The sequence below is a fragment of the Bombina bombina genome, chromosome 1 (genome assembly GCF_027579735.1).
Source record: "Bombina bombina isolate aBomBom1 chromosome 1, aBomBom1.pri, whole genome shotgun sequence".
Classification (NCBI taxonomy): domain Eukaryota; kingdom Metazoa; phylum Chordata; class Amphibia; order Anura; family Bombinatoridae; genus Bombina; species Bombina bombina.
The window spans coordinates 1263780457-1263801552 of NC_069499.1; the positions used below are offsets into that span (position 1 = coordinate 1263780457).

At 38.6% G+C, this 21096-nt stretch overlaps 1 long non-coding RNA gene across 1 annotated transcript in view; it reads left to right on the top strand.

Annotated features, from left to right (window-relative positions):
• The window catches only part of LOC128648370 (uncharacterized), a 132947-nt gene extending 111898 nt beyond the window's left edge, over nt 1-21049 (top strand). Inside the window, exon 5 of the long non-coding RNA XR_008400592.1 lies at nt 20566-21049. This is a non-coding gene — a long non-coding RNA (uncharacterized LOC128648370). The remainder of the gene's footprint in view (nt 1-20565) is intronic.
• The last annotated feature ends 47 nt before the right edge of the window (nt 21050-21096 follow it).

The following is a 21096-nucleotide window of genomic DNA, read 5'->3' on the forward strand; positions in this document are numbered from 1 at the left end:
AGGAGAGTACTACATGCAATCTCACATTTTTGGTTACGCTCAAGGGAGGGAGGGAATGGGGCCCTGTCGGAGGCCTTCCTGCTGTCTCTGGACGTAGAGAAGGCTTTCGACAGGGTCGAGTGGGACTACCTATTCTCTGCATTGCAGAATTATGGAATAGTAGGCAATTTTCTAGCATCGATTCGTAATGTTTATCATAACCCGATGGCTCATATTTTTGTGAATGGGGTTTTTTCTCCCACAGTATATCTTCAAAGAGGAACAAGGCAGGGATGCCCGCTCTCGCCTCTTCTTTTCAATCTGGCCTTAGAACCCTTGGCTATAAAATTGCGAGCTAGTTTTCCGGGTATGAACATTAAGGGAGAGGCTGTTCACCTGGCATTATATGCAGATGATATGTTGTTATTTGTTGAAAACCCAAACTTGCATATCTCTAAAATATTACAATTAATATCAGAATTCGGGTCTTATTCGGGTTATAAAATTAATACGGGTAAGTCAGAGATTTTATGGTTGCATAAAATCAAAAAGAATAATTTTCATTACCCCTTTAAGGAAGTTGATTCTTCTCTTACGTATCTAGGTATAAAAATACCAAGTAACCCTAATCTAATATATGAATTAAATATTATGGAGCAATGTTCGGAAGTCATCTCTCTCCTAGTACATTGGAAAAATCTTCCCCTTACATTAGCAGGAAGGATAGCATTGATAAAAATGGTGGTGCTCCCTAAAATCTTATACCCTTTACTAATGCTTCCCTGTCTTATAACAAAAAGCGATTTAAAGAGGCTAAATCGAGCAATAGGAATGTTTCTTTGGAAAGGAAAGAAGTCTCGAATTGCTCTTTGGAAATTATATGCCAGTTATGCAAAGGGGGGCTTTGGACTACCCAATTTTAAATTTTATAATTGGGCTGCCCTGGCACGAATAGTATTAGATTGGCAATTAAACACATATCACTTTGGTGAAGAGACCTTGGAAAAAGCAGTACTGGGAGAATGGAATCTCTCGGTTTTACCCTTTATTTCTTATAAAGATATCCCAAAACAAATTCAATCGCATATACTTTATGGGGATGCTCTCCGAGCCTGGCATTCAATTCAAAAATTTGTAAAGGGTCCTGTGATATCGCCAAGATCTATCCCGTTTTTAAATAATATTTATTTCCCAGCAGGAATAGATACTGGGGCGTTTAGACTATGGGATGCGAAAGGGTTAAAAACCTTAGGAGATATGGTGGATCCTTTAAGTAAAAAGATATATTCGTTTCAGATGTTACAAAACAAGTTTGATATCCCAAATACGCAATTTTTTGCCTTTCTGCAAGCCCGACACTATGTATCAAGTATGATAGAGGGAAACACCCTATTTTGGGATACTGCCTTTTTTGACCTTCCCCAAAAGAAATTCTTAAGTGGCTCATTCTCGTTATCAGGAATATATCAAACAATGAACAATAGGGAAGAATCGAGAGTTATGGATAATATATTGAGTAGATGGGGAACGGATATTAGGGAGAATCTTGGACAAACTTGGATCATGGACAGCTTGCAAATAGCGAGGAGAGCAACCCTGTCTGTGGTTCTTAGAGAATCACAGGCAAGAATGCTACATCGGGATTACATAACGCCGCGTAGGCTATCAAAATGGAACCCAAATAGTATAAATGTTTGTATAAAATGTGGCTGGAGGAATGCAAATTTTATGCATCATTTTTAAGCTGTCCCAAGATATATCCTTTTTGGCAAAAAGTCCGATACTGGATCAAACAAAATTTTAAAATCGATATTGAATTAGGAATCCCTCAAATATGTTTTTTAAGATGGGATAGAGCGAAAACCGAAAACCAACTGTTGTTAACAATGATTATTCTACAGGCTCGTAAATGTATTTTGGATCTTTGGACAGTTAAGAACACCCCTACCATTCCGCAATTAAAAAATAGATTAATAAAACAACTATTTGTTGAACAACAAGATGTTAAATCGGATGTTTTAAATAGGCTAGAGGGCTTCCTGGGGAAATGGAAACCATATATTATAACCCTGGAAATCTCAGTACAAAATCAAGTTATAAAGCCTTTTGCTCAGACTGAAATAATTTTGGCTTCGAGATTGAGGGGAGAATGGGAAAGATTAGAAGATCTTTAACACTTGGTGATGGATGCACAACTTCACGCAGACATGGTGAAGGGGTCTTAGGGTTCTGGTTTTTCCTTTTTTTTTTTTTTTTTTTTTCCCCTTTTTCTTTTCCTCCTTTTCCTTATGTTTTGTTGTTAAGTTTGGATCCGTAGAATGATGTAAATAGTGAGAAGATAAGATAGCCCGACTAAAAAATACTTAGTCAAAATGAAGATGGCAGCATTTGATCAGAATGAAAATGCAATATAATATCGAGTAAGATAATGAAGATAATTAACGGTTGATTAAATCATATGGATGAGTCAATGTTTAGGATAATAACATCTACTAGATAGCTTTCTGGATGTTTAGCAAGAATTGTTTCTTTTTATGTCTCTGTAACTTGTTTATTTTTAATGAATAAAAAATTTAAAAAAAAAAAATATATATAATTACCATAAATTTAAATAAAAATTAAATATTATTACCTAAATAATTCATATTTAAAACTAAATACTTACGTGTAAAATAAACCCTAAGCTAGCTACAATATAACTAATATTTACATGGGTTTATTTTTATTTTACAGGCAAGTTTGTATTTTATTAAATAAATTAACTAAATAAAAAACTGTTCTGAAGACTGTAGGATTGTTTCTACCTTAATTCCGATTGGCTGATAGAATTCTATCAGCCAATGGGAATCTAAGGGACGCCATCTTGGATGACGTCACTTAAAGGAACCGTCATTCAGTAAGAAGACTTTGTTTGAAGAGGATGCTCCGCGTCGGATGTCTTGAAGATGGACCCGCCCTGCGTCGGATGGATGAAGATAGAAGATGCCGTCTGGATGAAGACTTCTGCCCATTTGGAGGTCCACTTCGCCCGGCTTGGATGAAGGCTTCTCCCAGCTTCGTTGAGGACTTCAGCACGGTTGGATGAAGACTTCTGCCGCTTCCTTGAGGATGGATGTCCGGTCGTCAGAGTAAGTCGATCTTCAGGGGGTTAGTGTTAGTTTTTTTAAGGGTGTATTGGGTGGGTTTTATTTTTAGATTAGGGTTTGGGCCGCAAAAGAGCTAACTGCCCTTTTAAGGGCAATGCCCATCCAAATGCCCTTTTCAGGGCAATGGGGAGCTTAGGTTTTTTTAGATAGCATTTTATTTGGGGGGTTGGTTGTGTGGGTGGTGGGTTTTACTGTTGGGGGGGTTGTTTGTATTTTTTTTTTACAGGTAAAAGAGCTGATTTCTTTGGGGCAATGCCCCACAAAAGGCCCTTTTAAGGGCTATTGATAGTTTAGTTTAGGCTAGGGCTTTTTTTATTGGGGGGGGGGTTGATAGGGCTATTAGATTAGGTGTAATTAGTTTAAATATCTTGTAATTTGTTTATTAATTTCTGTAATTTAGTGGGGAGGGGTTTGTACTTTAGCTAATTTAATTTAATTTATTTAATTGTTTTTAATTGAGTTAATTTATTTAATTAAAGTGTAAGGTTAGGTGTTATTGTATCTTAGGTTAGGTTTTATTTTACAGGTACTTTTGTATTTATTTTAGCTAGGTAGTTATTAAATAGTTAATAACTATTTAATAACTATTCTACCTAGTTAAAATAAATTCAAACTTGCCTGTAAAATAAAAATAAACCCTAAGATAGCTACAATGTAACTATTAGTTATATTGTAGCTAGCTTAGGGTTTATTTTATAGGTAAGTATTTCGTTTTAAATAGGAATTATTTAGGTAATAATATTATTTTTTCTTTAGATTTATTGTAACTATATTTAAGTTAGGGTTAGGGTTAGACTTAGGTTTAGGGGTTAATAAATTTAGTATAGTGGCGGCGACGTTGGGGCGGCAGATTAGGGGTTAATAAATGTAGGTAGGTGGCAGCGATGTTAGGGACGGCAGATTAGGGGTTAATAATATTTAACTAGTGTTTTTTTACGAGGCGGGAGTGCGGCGGTTTAGGGGTTAATATGTTTATTATAGTTGCGGCGATGTCCGGAGCGGCAGATTAGGGGTTAAAAAATGTATTTTAGTGTTTGCGATGCAGGAGGGCCTTGGTTTAGGGGTTAATAGGTAGTTTATGGGTGTTAGTGTACTTTTTAGCACTTTAGTTATGAGTTTTATGTTATGGCGTTGTACGATAAAACTCTTAACTACTGATTTTTAAATGCGTTACGGATCTTGGAGGTAGAGGGTGTACCGCTAACTTTTTGGCCTTCCAGGACAAACTCGTAATATCAGCGCTATGGAAGTCCCATAGAAAAAAGACTTTACGAAGTTTACTTAAGTAGTTACTTAAGTGAAAATGCAGCGTTAGGCTGAAAAAGCAGCGTTAACAGGTCCTAACGCACAACTCGTAATCTGGCCATTAGTTTTTTTAATTTTTTAAGTAATGTTAGCTTTTTTATTTTAATTGTAATTTAGGATTATTTTAATTTGTGTAATGGGGTTAATTTAGGGGGTGTTAGGTTAGGGGGCTTAGTGATTAGTTATTTGCATTGTGGGGTTTGGCAGTTTAGGAGTTAATAGATTTATTAGGTTAATTGCGATGTGGGTTAATGGCAGATTACGGGTTAATAGTTTAAATAGATAGTTTGCGTTGTGGGGGCATGGTGGATTAGGGGGTTAATAAATTTAATTGATAGTTTGCATTGTGGGGTATGGCGGTTTAGAGGCTAATACATTTATTATAAGTTGCGATGTGGGGGGATGGCAGATTAGGGGTTAATAGTTTAAATAGGTACTTGCGATGTGGGGACATTGTGGTTTAGAGGTTAATACATTTATTATAAATTGCGATGTGGGGGTATGGCGGTTTAGTGGTTAATACATTTATTATAAGTTGCTTTGTGGGGGGGATGGCGGATTAGGGGTTAATAGTTTAAATAGGTACTTTGCGATGTGGGGGCATGGCAGGTTAGAGGTTAATACATTTCTTATAAGTTACGATGTGGGGGGATGGTGGTTTAGAGGTTAATACATTTATTATAAGTTGCGATGTGGGGGCATGGCGGTTTAGAGGTTAATACATTTATTATAAGTTACAATATGGGGGCATGGCGGTTTAGAGGTTAATACATTTATTATAAGTTGCGATGTGGGGGCATGGCGGTTTAGAGGTTAATACATTTATTATAAGTTACGATGTGGGGGGGATGGCGGATAGAGGGGTTTTGAAGTGTGGGGATAGATTTCAATGGGAAAAAGATCTCAAAGAGCACCTTTTTCCTGTTTTACACCTAGTTGAGCTGGGTGTAATTTTTGTTACTGTATTGGCAGCCTCCGAAAGTGTATTTACAGTTTGCATGGGCATTGGAAACCGGGTATAATTAAAAGATTAGCGGCTTCCTATACTTTATATGGGAGACTGGTTGCCGAAGCAGTCGATAAACAATATTGCTTCCGACAGCATATTTATCGGTTTACGAGTGCACGCAAATGGAATTACGGCTCAATGGAAGCGAGCTCTTAGTTGGTTACAAAATTAAACCTCTGTTATTATAATTAATTATTAATTTGTTCTACAATTTACCAAATAATTAAATATTTTTTGGGGGGTTACACATATAATCAACATCTCTCTCTCTCTCTATATATATATATATATATATATTGACATCATGCATGAATATCATATAATCATTTCATACATATCTATCTTTGTTAAATTATATTATGTCCTCTTAAAAGAACAAGTTCACAATCACAATGACATAAGATGAGAAAGATACAACCTTATTTTATTATGAACCATAAAATGTTTATATGTATCATCAATGCCATAAATTGATGATATTTGCCTCCGTGTTGAATCCCAAAGGTATTCTACTGCAAAGTGTCCAGAAAGCCTCTCTCTTAGAGAGGAGCACGTCAATATTACCTCCTCTTTAAGGCCTTCGTACACTTTCTATCACTTGCCATTTGAATGTGTAAACCTGACCATCATGTATTTCTATGAAATGTGCTGCTAATGCAGAACACGGTGGGGAGGTGGATATATCATTGTAAATTGCTCTCCAGTGAAATTCATATTTGAGTATACCATGAGCATCCGTGCGCTTGTATGACAAGTTGAAAGAAGTTTTTTTTGCTCAAACATGTGTATCATTCGAGCACAATTTACCAGAGAAGAAAGACTTTACGAAGTTTACTTAAGTAGTTACTTAAGTGAAAATGCAGCGTTAGGCTGAAAAAGCAGCGTTAACAGGTCCTAACGCACAACTCGTAATCTGGCCATTAGTTTTTTTAATTTTTTAAGTAATGTTAGCTTTTTTATTTTAATTGTAATTTAGGATTATTTTAATTTGTGTAATGGGGTTAATTTAGGGGGTGTTAGGTTAGGGGGCTTAGTGATTAGTTATTTGCATTGTGGGGTTTGGCAGTTTAGGAGTTAATAGATTTATTAGGTTAATTGCGATGTGGGTTAATGGCAGATTACGGGTTAATAGTTTAAATAGATAGTTTGCGTTGTGGGGGCATGGTGGATTAGGGGGTTAATAAATTTAATTGATAGTTTGCATTGTGGGGTATGGCGGTTTAGAGGCTAATACATTTATTATAAGTTGCGATGTGGGGGGATGGCAGATTAGGGGTTAATAGTTTAAATAGGTACTTGCGATGTGGGGACATTGTGGTTTAGAGGTTAATACATTTATTATAAATTGCGATGTGGGGGTATGGCGGTTTAGTGGTTAATACATTTATTATAAGTTGCTTTGTGGGGGGGATGGCGGATTAGGGGTTAATAGTTTAAATAGGTACTTTGCGATGTGGGGGCATGGCAGGTTAGAGGTTAATACATTTCTTATAAGTTACGATGTGGGGGGATGGTGGTTTAGAGGTTAATACATTTATTATAAGTTGCGATGTGGGGGCATGGCGGTTTAGAGGTTAATACATTTATTATAAGTTACAATATGGGGGCATGGCGGTTTAGAGGTTAATACATTTATTATAAGTTGCGATGTGGGGGCATGGCGGTTTAGAGGTTAATACATTTATTATAAGTTACGATGTGGGGGGGATGGCGGATAGAGGGGTTTTGAAGTGTGGGGATAGATTTCAATGGGAAAAAGATCTCAAAGAGCACCTTTTTCCTGTTTTACACCTAGTTGAGCTGGGTGTAATTTTTGTTACTGTATTGGCAGCCTCCGAAAGTGTATTTACAGTTTGCATGGGCATTGGAAACCGGGTATAATTAAAAGATTAGCGGCTTCCTATACTTTATATGGGAGACTGGTTGCCGAAGCAGTCGATAAACAATATTGCTTCCGACAGCATATTTATCGGTTTACGAGTGCACGCAAATGGAATTACGGCTCAATGGAAGCGAGCTCTTAGTTGGTTACAAAATTAAACCTCTGTTATTATAATTAATTATTAATTTGTTCTACAATTTACCAAATAATTAAATATTTTTTGGGGGGTTACACATATAATCAACATCTCTCTCTCTCTATATATATATATATTGACATCATGCATGAATATCATATAATCATTTCATACATATCTATCTTTGTTAAATTATATTATGTCCTCTTAAAAGAACAAGTTCACAATCACAATGACATAAGATGAGAAAGATACAACCTTATTTTATTATGAACCATAAAATGTTTATATGTATCATCAATGCCATAAATTGATGATATTTGCCTCCGTGTTGAATCCCAAAGGTATTCTACTGCAAAGTGTCCAGAAAGCCTCTCTCTTAGAGAGGAGCACGTCAATATTACCTCCTCTTTAAGGCCTTCGTACACTTTCTATCACTTGCCATTTGAATGTGTAAACCTGACCATCATGTATTTCTATGAAATGTGCTGCTAATGCAGAACACGGTGGGGAGGTGGATATATCATTGTAAATTGCTCTCCAGTGAAATTCATATTTGAGTATACCATGAGCATCCGTGCGCTTGTATGACAAGTTGAAAGAAGTTTTTTTTGCTCAAACATGTGTATCATTCGAGCACAATTTACCAGAGAAGAAAGTGTGATAAGAGTGGGAAGTGACGTCACCGGGGGCGTGGTTTAGGTCCGTTATTATCTATGTCGCAGTTACTAATTTAGGTGTGTTGTACAAGCTGTATACTTCTATGCTCTGCAATAAAATAGCGTTGTACCTTCTATGCTGTGTCCTGCATCTCATGACACAGTGTCAGAAGTACTTGCCTGCGCTTCTGTTTCCTGAATAATGACAATGTCGAAGTTTACCCCACCTGAGCCGTTTGATTTCTCTCAGCCTGCAGCTTGGCCCACATGGCGTCAGCAGTTTCAACGCTTCAGGATTGCTTCCAAGCTGGACAAGGTGAGTGGTGAAGTACAAGTTAATTCTCTTTTATATTCTATGGGGAAAGATGTGGAGCCAGTGTTCAATGCCTTTACTTTCCAAGAAGGGGAAGAATTTGACTTTGAAATAGTTATGAATAAACTCAGTGCCCACTTTGTGCCCAAAAGAAATGTGATTCATGAGAGAGCTTGTTTTCACAAACATGCCCAGCGTGTGGGAGAATCTGTGGAGTCATTTGTGCGCAGCCTGTATGAACTAGCTGAATTCTGTAAGTTTGGTGTTGCTAAAGAGGAGCAAATCAGAAACAGAATAGTCATAGGAGTTGCAGATGCTGAAGTCTCACTGAAGCTACAGTTGGAGGCTGAATTAACGTTAGATAGGGCTATTAGGATGGCCCGCCAGAGTGAACTGGTGAAAAAGCAAAGTGCTGATCTGAGGTCTGATAGTATTGTGGATGAAGTGCAGCAGTTCAGGAGAGCTGCTAGTGAAAGGCACAGTGTGAGCGGTAGACCAAGGGCAACAGATAGGCCCAGAAGCGGATGGGCGCAGCATGCTCGATGCAAGTGGTGTAACCGTACCCATGATCAGAGTGTCGTATGCCCTGCTAAATGTAACTGAATGGGCCATTTTGAAGTGGTGTGTAAAACTGAATAAATTAAGGAGATGCAGGTGGATAGTGACCAGGAGGGTCAAGAAGTGTCCTTTGTGGGGTCCGTTGTTGAATGGCCTGGTTCAGATGAAGATTGGCGGGTTACCCTTACTGTAATGGGAGCCAAAGTTGCTCTTAAGATTGACACAGGAGCTGATATCACTGTTATGTCACTTGCAGCGTTCATAAAACTGCCTCGACAGCCTCAGCTAAAGCTAAAGATCATAGTCCTGGTGGCCGCATAAATTGTGCTGCAACATTTCTTGCCAACTGCGAGTAAAAGCAGGGGAAATTCACCATGTGGGTACATGTGATTAGAGGTCAGTGTGTTAACAACCTATTGAGCAGAAAAGCAGCCTGTGGTTTGGGCCTGGTTGCCAGAGTGAATGAGATTTCAGAAGACATGTTTGGTGAATTGGGCCCACTGAATTGCAACCCAGTCCGAATATCACTTAAAGGTGACGCAGTCCCATACAGCATTTCCACTCCTCGTAGAATTCCGTTCCCACTCATGCCTCAAGTGGAGAAGGAACCTCTGCACATGAAGAATATGGGAGTCATTGAAGAGGTTGTTGAAGCAACTGACTGGTGTGCCCCCATTGTGCCTGTTGCAAAGAAAAACGGGAAGGTACGAATCTGCGTAGACTTGAAAAGGCTGAATGAGGCAGTGAAGAGAGAGAGAGATATGTGCTGCCGACACTTGAAGACATAGCCGCCAAATTGGCTGGGGCGAAGTTCTTTTCCACACTTGATGCTTCCAGTGGCTTCTGGCAGATACCTCTAGATCCAAAGTGCCGCAAACTGACTACCTTCATTACACCGGCAGGTCGGTTTTGCTTCTGCAGACTCCCCTTCGGAATATCCTCTGCTCCTGAAATCTTTCAAAGAGAGATGAGTTCTCTTCTAAGGGACCACAAGGGCACGGCAGTCATCATGGACAACATCTTGGTGTATGGGTGTACATTGGAAGAACATGATCAGCGATTGAGCTGTGTGCTGCAGAACATTAGAGAGTCCGGGCTGAAATTGAATAAGGAGAAATGCCATTTTAGGAAGGCTGAGTTATGTTACTTTGGGCATATCATCAATGGGGATGGCATCAAGCCGGACCCTGATAAAATCCTTGCTATTGAACAGATGAAAAGTCCTTCTGATGTACATGAGCTGAGACAAATATTAAGCCTTGTGAATTATGTGGGCAGGTTCCTTCCAGATTTATCCACAATACTAAACCCTATCACAGAGTTGCTAAAGAAAGATGTTGCCTGGGTCTGGGGACCTTCACAAGAAGAATCTTTTGTGCATGTCAAGTCCCTACTGGGGTCTGCCCCAGTGTTGAGATTCTATGACCCTTCTAAAAAGACTGTGGTTAGTGCCGATGCGAGCAGTTATGGGTTAGGGGTCACCCTCCTGCAGTTGAATGAGAACAAACTACATCCCATTGCCTACTGTTCCCGTACACTGACGGTTGCTGAGTCGTAATACGACCAAATTGAGAAAGAGTGCCGGGCTGCAGTTTGGGCCTGTGAGCGCTTCCAGCGTTACCTAGTGGGTTAAGAGAAATTTAGTCTGGAGACTGACCATAAACCGCTAGTTCCTTTAATCAACTCCTATGATATTGACAAAACACCTCTAAGATGCCAGAGACTTCTGATGAGGCTGCTCAGGTTACATGTTCAGGCAGTGCATGTGCCGGGGAAACAACTGGTAGTGGCTTGCGGATACGCTTTCCAGGCTCCCGCTAGCTGCTGCTGAAGAATCTTCAATGGAATCAGATGTAAAAGTGTATGTAGATTCAGTTCTGGCCTCCGAATCGATTTCTTCAGGGAAGCTAGAACAAATAAGAAAGGAGACATATTTAGATACAGACCTTCAAGTAGTTATTAAGTACATAAAAGAAAGTTGGCCCGAGAGTCGGGCAGCCTGGATGTCTTTAAGTTCTTACCAGTCAGAAAGGTTGCAGCTCACGGAGCTGGATGGGTTGGTGCTGTTCCAGGACCACATTGTTATTCCTGTTAGCATGCGGCAGGAGATGTTAAGCAGGATTCATGATGGCCACTTGGGCATTACAAAGTGCAGAGAAAGGGTAGCTACGGCAGTATGGTGGCCTGGGATCAGTTCCAATATTGCAAGCCATGTGTCAAAATGTGCCTTTTTGCTGGGAACGCCAGCCTACTCAGAGAAGGGAGCCCTTGATTTCTACTCCTCTGCCTGCAGGCCCGTGGCAGAAAATAGCTGCTGATTTGTGTGAACTGCACGGGAAAAAGTACCTGGTCGTGATTGACTATTATTCCAGGTATTTGGAGATTGCACCCTTGAATGAGATCACAAGTCAAGCCGTTCTCACTCGTCTCAAGAGCTTGTTTGCCCGGTGGGGCATACCAATGGAGTTAGTGAGTGATAACTGGAATGCAGTTTGCTTCCACGTAGTTCAGGTCTTTCAGCAGTGAATATGATTTTGTCCATTCTACGTCAAGGGCTGAAAGGGCAGTTCAAACAACAATGTTTTATTTTGAAGCAATCTGAGCCGTACTTAGCCCTCTTGTCCTATAGGGTGACTCCCATTCAAGCCACTGATTTTAGCTCGGCAGAGCTGATGCTAGGACGTTAGATTTGCACCACCTTACCCTCTGTGGGTGTCTTCCAGCCAACTAACTCTATTCCTCGGGACGAGGTCCTTAGGAGGGATGAAGAGGCAAAAAGGGGCTATCAATTCTTCTATGACAGGAGACACTCTGTGAGGCCCTTGCAGGAGCTGAATGCGGGGCAAAGTGTCAGAATTAAACTGGATGATGAGAAGAAATGGAAGACGCCTGCTACGGTAATTGGGCGCTCTCCAGAACCGAGGTCTTATGTAGTCCTTACTGATGGAGGGACAGTCACACGTCGAAATCAAAAACATCTTCTGCCTGTACCTGAGGGTTTGGAACTGGGTGCCTCAGTACCACCGCTGGTGGGATCCCCTGTTTTAAGAGGGGTGCCTTCCCCTCAGCAAGATCACAGCGGGGATACGTCTTTGCCTCCAGCAAACTCTCAATCACCTTCTTCTGTATCAGAGGACAGTTCATGTACAATGACATCAAGTAGAAGGGTGGTGAAACTTCCAGCCCGATATCGGGATTAGCACTAGTTAGAGCAGTGACCGAAAGTATGGGCAGATTAATCACATGGTCACTGTGGACTAGGGTAGTCTACCCCGATGTTTAAGTCAGGATGTCATTCATGTTGTTTATACAGATATTCTCTTTAACTTGTTATTTGTTGTATACTAAACAAAACTATTTTGTATGCTTCTTGTATACCTTGTTATTTGATGTATTCAAATAAAAAAAAATGTATGCTTTGTCCTTTGAAAAGGGGGAAGATGTGATGAGAGTGGGAAGTGACATCACCAGATGGGGGCGTGGTTTAGGTCCGTTATTGTCTATGTTGCAGTTACTAACGGCTAGATTTAGAGTTCTGCGGCCAAAGGGGTGCGTTAGCTACGCGTGCTTTTTTTCTCCCGCACCTTTTAAATACCGATGGTATTTAGAGTTCACAGAATGGCTGCGTTAGGCTCCAAAAAAGGGAGTGTAGAGCATATTTACCGCCACTGCAACTCTAAATTCCAGCGGTGCTTACGGACGCGGCAAGCTTCAAAAACGTGCTCGTGCACGATTCCCCCATAGGAAACAATGGGGCTGTTTGAGCTGAAAAAAAACCCTAACACCTGCAAAAAAGCAGCGTTCAGCTCCTAACGCAGCCCCATTGTTTTCTATGGGGAAACACTTCCTACGTCTGCACCTAACACCCTAACATGTACCCCGAGTCTAAACACCCCTAACCTTACACTTATTAACCCCTAATCTGCCGCTCCCGCTATCGCTGACACCTGCATATTTTTTTTAACCCCTAATCTGCCGCTCCGTACACCGCCGCAACCTACATTATACCTATGTACCCCTAATCTGCTGCCCCTAAAACCGCCGACCCCTATATTATATTTATTAACCCCTAATCTGCCCCCCACAACGTCGCCACCAGCTACCTACAATAATTAACCCCTAATCTGCCAACCGGATCTCGACGCTACTCTAATAAATGGATTAACCCCTAAAGCTAAGTCTAACCCTAACACTAACACCCCCCTAAGTTAAATATAATTTAAATCTAACGAAATAAATTAACTCTTATTAAATAAATTATTCCTATTTAAAGCTAAATACTTACATGTAAAATAAATCCTAATATAGCTACAATATAAATTATAATTATATTGTAGCTATTTTAGGATTAATATTTATTTATTTTAACCAGGTACAATAGCTATTAAATAGTTAAGAACTATTTAATAGCTACCTAGTTAAAATAATTACAAAATTACCTGTAAAATAAATCCTAACCTAAGTTACATTTAAACCTAACACTACACTATCAATAAATTAATTAAATAAAATACCTACAATTACCTACAATTAAACCTAACACTACACTATCAATAAATAAATTAAATAAACTACCTACAATTACCTACAATTAAACCTAACACTACACTATCAATAAATTAATTAAATACAATACCTACAAATAACTACAATTAAATAAAATAACTAAAGTACAAAAAATAAAAAAGAACTAAGTTACAAAAAATAAAAAAATATTTACAAACATTAGAAAAATATTACAACAATTTTAAACTAATTACACCTACTCTAAGCCCCCTAATAAAATAACAAAGACCCCCAAAATAAAAAAAATGCCCTACCCTATTCTAAATTAAAAAAGTTCAAAGCTCTTTTACCTTACCAGCCCTGGAAAGGGCCATTTGCGGGGCATGCCCCAAATAATTCAGCTCTTTTGCCTGTAAAAAAAAACATACAATACCCAATAAATGCGAACTTGATTCTGATTGGCTGATTCCATCAGCCAATCAGAATTTTCCTACCTTAATTCCGATTGGCTGATAGAATCCTATCAGCCAATCGGAATTCAAGGGACACCATCTTGGATGACGTCCCTTAAAGCAGTGATTTTTAACCTTTTTTTTGCTGTGGCACACTTTTTTACATTCAAAAATCCTGTGGCACACCACCATCCCAAAATTTTAAAAAAATCACACATTGTAGCCTAATACAACATATATATATATACACATACACACAAATACACACATACTGTATGTATTGTGCTGTTATTCCATGCCTCCTACAAACTACCCCTGCACTGGGAGTAAAAAACAAGCAAAGTTTAAAAAAATATGTCACACTGTTGTCAGTCTGCCATGGCACACCTGAGGATCTCTCACGGCACACTGGTTGAAAAACACTGCCTTAAAGGAATCTTCATTCTTCAGTTGGACGTCGCAAGAAGAAGATGGATCCGCGCTGGAGGTCTTCAAGATGGAGCCGTTCGTCATCGGATGAAGATAGAAGATGCCGCTTGGATCAAGATGGTTGCCGGTCCGGATCTCCTATTCTTCGTGGATAGGATGAAGACTTTGGAGCCTCTTCTGGACCTCTTCAGCCGCCGGATTATGGATCGCCAGCCCCCGCTTGGGCTTGGATGAAGATTTCGGAGCCTGGAGCGATCGGTGAACCTGGCATGGTGAAGATAAGGTAGGAAGATCTTCAGGGGCTTAGTGTTAGGTTTATTTAAGGGGGGTTTGGGTTAGATTAGGGGTATGTGAGTTGTAATGTTGGGGGGGGTATTGTATGTTTTTTTTTACAGGCAAAAGAGCTGAATTATTTGGGGCATGCCCCGCAAATGGCCCTTTTCAGGGCTGGTAAGGTAAAAGAGCTTTGAACTTTTTAAATTTAGAATAGGGTAGGGCATTTTTTTATTTTGGGGGTCTTTGTTATTTTATTAGGGGGCTTAGAGTAGGTGTAATTAGTTTAAAATTGTTGTAATATTTTTCTAATGTTTGTAAATATTTTTTTTATTTTTTGTAACTTAGTTCTTTTTTATTTTTTGTACTTTAGTTAGTTTATTTCATTGTATTTATTTGTAGGTATTGTATTTAATTAATTTATTGATAGTGTAGTGTTAGGTTTAATTGTAGATAATTGTAGGTATTTTATTTAATTAATTTATTGATAGTGTAGTGTTAGGTTTAATTGTAACTTAGGTTAGGATTTATTTTACAGGTAATTTTGTAATTATTTTAACTAGGTAACTATTAAATAGTTATTAACTATTTAATAGCTATTGTACCTGGTTAAAATAATTGCAAAGTTGCCTGTAAAATAAATATTAATCCTAAAATAGCTACAATATAATTATAATTTACATTGTAGCTATATTAGGGTTTATTTTACAGGTAAGTATTTAGTTTTAAATAGGATTAATTTATTTAATAAGAGTTAATTTATTTTGTTAGATAAAAATTATATTTAACTTAGGGGGGTGTTAGGGTTAGACTTAGCTTTAGGGGTTAATACATTTATTATAGTAGCGGTGAGATCCGGTCGGCAGATTAGGGGTTAATTATTGTAGGTAGGTGGAGGCGATGTTGGGGCGGCAGATTAGGGGTTAATAAATATAATATAGGGGTCGGGTGTGTTAGGGGCAGCAGATTAGGGGTACATAGGGATAATGTAGGTTGCGGCGGTGTGCGGAGCGGCAGATTAGGGGTTAAAAAAAATATGCAGGTATCAGCGATAGCGGGGGCGGCAGATTAGGGGTTAATAAATATAATATAGGGGTCGGCGGTGTTAGGGGCAGCAGATTAGGGGTACATAGGTATAATGTAGGTGGCGTTGTGTGCGGTCGGCAGATTAGGCGTTAATAAGTGTAAGTAGGTAGCGGCGACGTTGGGGGGGCAGATTAGGGGGTAATAAATAATATGTAGGTGTCGGCGATGTTAGGGGCAGCAGATTAGGGGTACATAGGGATAACGTAGCTGGCGTCGGTGTACGGAGCGGCAGATTAGGGGTTAAAAAATTTTAATAGAGTGGCAGCGATGTGGGGGGGGGCCTCGGTTTAGGGGTACATAGGTAGTTTATGGGCGTTAGTGTACTTTAGAGCGCAGTAGTTAAGAGCTTTATGAACCGGCGTTAGCCCAGAAAGCTCTTAACTACTGACTTTTTTCTGCGGCTAGAGTTTTGTCGTTAGATTTCTAACGCTCACTTCAGCCAAGACTCTAAATACCGGCGTTAGAAAGATCCCATTGAAAAGATAGGATACGCAAATGGCGTAGGGGGATCTGCGGTATGGAAAAGTCACGGCTGCAAAGTGAGCGTTAGACCCTTTCCTGACTGACTCCAAATACCAGCGGGCGGTAAAAACCAGCGTTAGGAGCCTCTAACGCTGGTTTTGACGGCTACCGCCCAACTCTAAATCTAGCCGTAAGTTAGGTGTGTTGTACAAGCTGTATACTTCTATGCTCTGCAATATAATAGTGTTGTACTTTCTATACTGTGTCCTGCATCTCATGACAGAAAGTAAACTGTAATTTTTTTTGGAAAGTTAGCAGAAACCCCCTACCAGTCTCATGTTATAGAACTGCAAACACTAATATTAATACAATGGTCAAGAGGTCCATTCCTTACTGTACAGGTGTTTGCATCAATACCGTTGTAATGTGTGACAATAGCAATTTACATGTTTGAAATTAACCTTTTCCACTTCCAAAAGAATAGCAAAACTTGTAAATTAATTATTTATGTATTTGAGCTGGGGCATTATGGGTATATAGTGCCTGTGTGTAGGATGTGTTATTTATATGCATTATAATGTAAAATTGTTCATTATACATTTTTTCTAAGTTAAGTTAGGTTTTGAAGTTTAGACTAATCTAAACTCTATACAAATGTGAGGATAATAGAACATGATTAAATACATTGGCAATGGCAAGAAAAATAACTGCATAGCTTTGAAATGAGAAATTAAAGGGGCAGTCTACTTGAAAATTTGTATTGTTTAAAAAGATAGATAATCACTTTAGTACCCATTCTCCAGTTTTGCACAACCAACACTGTTATATTAATACACTTTTTTTTTCTCTGTAATTACCTTGTATCTAAACCTCTGCAGACTGCCCCCTTATCTCAGTGCTTTTTACAAACTTGCATTTCAGCCAATTAGTGCTGACTCGTGCATAACCCCACAGGAGTGAGCACAATGAGATCTATATGACACACATAGACAAGCACTGTCTAGCTGTAAAAATCCAATAAAATGCACTGAGATAATAGGCAGCCTTCAAAGTCTTAGAAATTAGCATACGAGCCTACCTAGGTTTAGCCTTCAACAAAGAATAACAAGAGAACAACGCAATTTTAATTATTAAAGTATATTAGAAAGTTGTTTAAAATGACATATTCTATATGAATCATGAAAGTTTACTTTACTATATTGTCCCTTTAAGCATTGTCTAGCATCCCAGACATACTTCTCTCATCCTTTACCTATCCATGTTATCTTATTAAGTAGAGAGGAAAATTTTAAATTTAGGCACAAATACAAGCTTCCTGAATAAAACTTGTTAAATTACCAATGAAAGTGGTCTGAAAATGTTGATACCATATTTATGAAATTCTACACAACCTGATTCCCCTACATAACTCAGACACAGCACTCTGTTCATGACATTACACAGATTAAATATAATAAAATCCTACCCTTTGTGCATCTGCAAATCTTTACATTTTTGCAAACCAATATAAATGCTTTCAATGTGATTAAACATAGATTAATCATATGTACTAATCCCGTACGTTGTTTTTTTTTATACAGATAAAAGGGTAACAACACTGAATGACAAATCTACTTTAAAAATTGAGAATTGTTCCAGGCTTAGAGCATTTGATAAAACTTGCTGAAAAACCATCATATTTAAAGTTCATTAAAGGGACAGAGTTTTTCACATTTAAATACACAGGCGTTATGCATTATAGTTGTTTTTTTCTTTTTTTTGCAAAAAAAAATACATAAAAAATATTACAGCCCTCTTTGGCAATTAATCAGTTACATATAGTTTCAATCAATGGCAGCTCACTCTTAAAATGTCTGTTGTCTTTAGGAAGCGATACAGGGCTAGATTACAAGTGGGGTGCTAAATGTTTCGCGCCCACTATGGGGCCGATTTACTAACCCCCGAATGCTGCTATGTGCAGCTGTTTCCGTGCGAGCCTTTAGGCTCGCCGGAAACAGGAGTTAAGAAGCAGCGGTCTTAAGACCGCTGCTCCTTAACTCGCCCGCCATCTCTGAGGCTGCAGACAGCAATCCGCCCAATCACATACAATCGGGTTGATTGACACCCCCTGCTAGCGGCCGATTGGCTCGCGAATCTGCAGGGGGCGGCATTGCACAAGCAGTTCACCAGAACTGCTTGTGCAATGTTAAATGCTGACAGCGTATGCTGTTGGCATTTAGCGATGCAGAGCAGACATGATTTGCTCTAGCGAATCATGTCTGCCCGGGGTATGATAAATCTACCCCTATATATCAATAGTGCATCCATGTTAATTTGGGAGCGTATTACAAGTTAAAAGTAAATGCGTTCACACGAGTGCAATCGAATTTAAGCGAATCAGGTTAGCGTAACTGAAGTCCTTGCGTAAAAGCTTAGGGCTAAAATAAAAGTTGCACCAAACACAACATAAATACATGAAAATAAACTGTTACACTCATATAAACACAATGTGATAAAAATTAATCAGAAATATATTAATAAAAAGTATTTATAAAGGTTCAAAGGTATATTGTATATGGCCATGTAGGTGACTGCAAAGGACTATAATATATGTGTGTGTGTGTCTAAATAATTATTCTATATTAATATGTCATGTGTTTTACTGTGTATTTACTGTAAATATTTAACATGTTCTTTATATAGGGGGACATGTTCTTTGTATTTTTAAATCAATATTTCTATATCTATCTGAAAATATCTATACACCTGTATATATACATATAGATATTTAGGTATAGTTATATATTTTATATTAACATTATCAGATATATATAGAAATATATCGTTAAAAAAATATGCGTAACCAACACAGTTATATTAATATACTTTTATCCTCTGTGATTACCTTGTATCTAAGCCTCTTCTGACAGCCCCCTGATCACATGGATATTTATTTAATATCTAATGACTTGCATTTTAGCCAAATAGTGCAGTGTCATGCACAACCCATGGGCGTGAGCACTATGTTATTTATATGACCCACATGAACTAGCAGTCTCCTGTTGTGAAAAGCAAATAAAAAAAGCATGTGATAAGAGGCTGTCTGTAGTGGCTTAGAAACAGGCAGAAATATAGAGGTTTAAATGTTATAAAGTATATTAATATAACAATGTTGATTGTGCAAAGCTGGAGAATGGGTGTTGACTGTCCCTTTAAGTATCCTTGCACTCTGTGACAGAAGCAGTGCACATTCACAGATCAGTGCCGTTGTTTTTTTGGTAGCTGCATTGTTCCATAATACAGAGCAGGAGCTTTACATTTTTACAGTGTCTGCATTGCTCTATATTATTTATGCAGACTTTTTATATATGTTATGTAACTTTCAAACTGTGTATAAAAACTGGAAAAATGTAAAGTGCTTTGTACTGTGTGTTTTAGCCCAAATCACATAATACAACTGTGGAAAACCTGCAACATCAATAATCTGTGATGTGAATCTTCAGCACCTGACACTTGCAAAGGGTTAAAATAAGATAATGGTGCAGAAGAGAACAAAACAATAATAACAATAGTTGTAGCCATTCTGTCAAAGCTGTGTCCCTAATAAAATGTATTAATCTTCTGTATTTTCGTTTGCTCCTATATTAAAGGAATATTTAACGCTTTCCCACCCTTGGGACGTTCTATGCCGACCTAACTGCACTGGGCTTTAACGCCCTTAGGACGGCATAGAATGTCCTAGCCTTTTGGCTGTACTGAAGCCAAAGGCGCTTCCTGAATGAGATCGCGGGCTGGAGGGCGTACGTGCCTAGTGTCATCGGCACTCCCCCCTGACCCGATCCCATCATTGATTTCAATATTTAACTCGGAATGTAGACAAATAAGTCCGGGTGGGAAGGGGTAAATTGTTGTGTGAAAATAAAATTCACTATTTTGTTATATGGGGTAAAATGCTCCTATGCCACTCCCGATGAGGATATAGATGGTGAGCCATTGAGAAGCAAGCATACATGTGTATGCTCCAGTCACTAGCCATATCCTCATCTAGGGGGTGCCAGGTGTGCAACTTTTACAAAGTGTAAAAATAAGCAAATGTGTTTCAAATAAAAAAGGTCTAACAAAAAAAGGGTATTTAATTTTTACACTAGAATGTCCCTTTAACATTAAAATAGATTTTTTTTTCTTTTAATTATTTGAAAGCACAACCATATTCTACAGCACTGAATATGATACAGTGTACTTTCTTTTCTTATAAATCAGCAACCTCATGGCTAAAGCCATTTTTAGCTACATTGACTCTATCAAGCAGTGCCTAACCATTGGGTAAGCCCCACCACACAATTACTGTGACAATACTGCACTGACATTTTTATCTCTGTCCTCTCTCGCAGGCCTTTACATTCTCAACACCAGTGATGAGATATCCAAAGGGATTTCCAGTAACCACCTAAATATCCCTGATATTATTGTCACACCACCAAGTCCTACAGGAACTATAACAGCCAGATCTACTGGGAAACAAGCCCATCTGGAGACTAATGACAAGATCTGCTGCTGATGCCAGCCCTGGGAACATATAGAACTTTTAACTGACAAGAAATGACAATGCAAATAAAAACACTAGCTTTTTCCAGGTTTACATCAGTCCCTTGAACATGTGTTATATAAAGGAAAGGAAAGATGCTATGAATACAAAAATGCCATGATAATATTATCTGCCCACCTCACCTGTACACCCTGCTATGATCATGCACATGCAGTTTCTAATAAAGGTCTTCCTCTTTTTTCATTATTTTAGTTTGACCATAATGTTGGTGTTTTTATGTAAAGGGAAATTAAACTGGAACAAAAAACCCCTGTCATTGCATGAAAAGTTCAGCTCTGCCATATCTGTTAGCGCTCTTCAAATAAATAATAATATA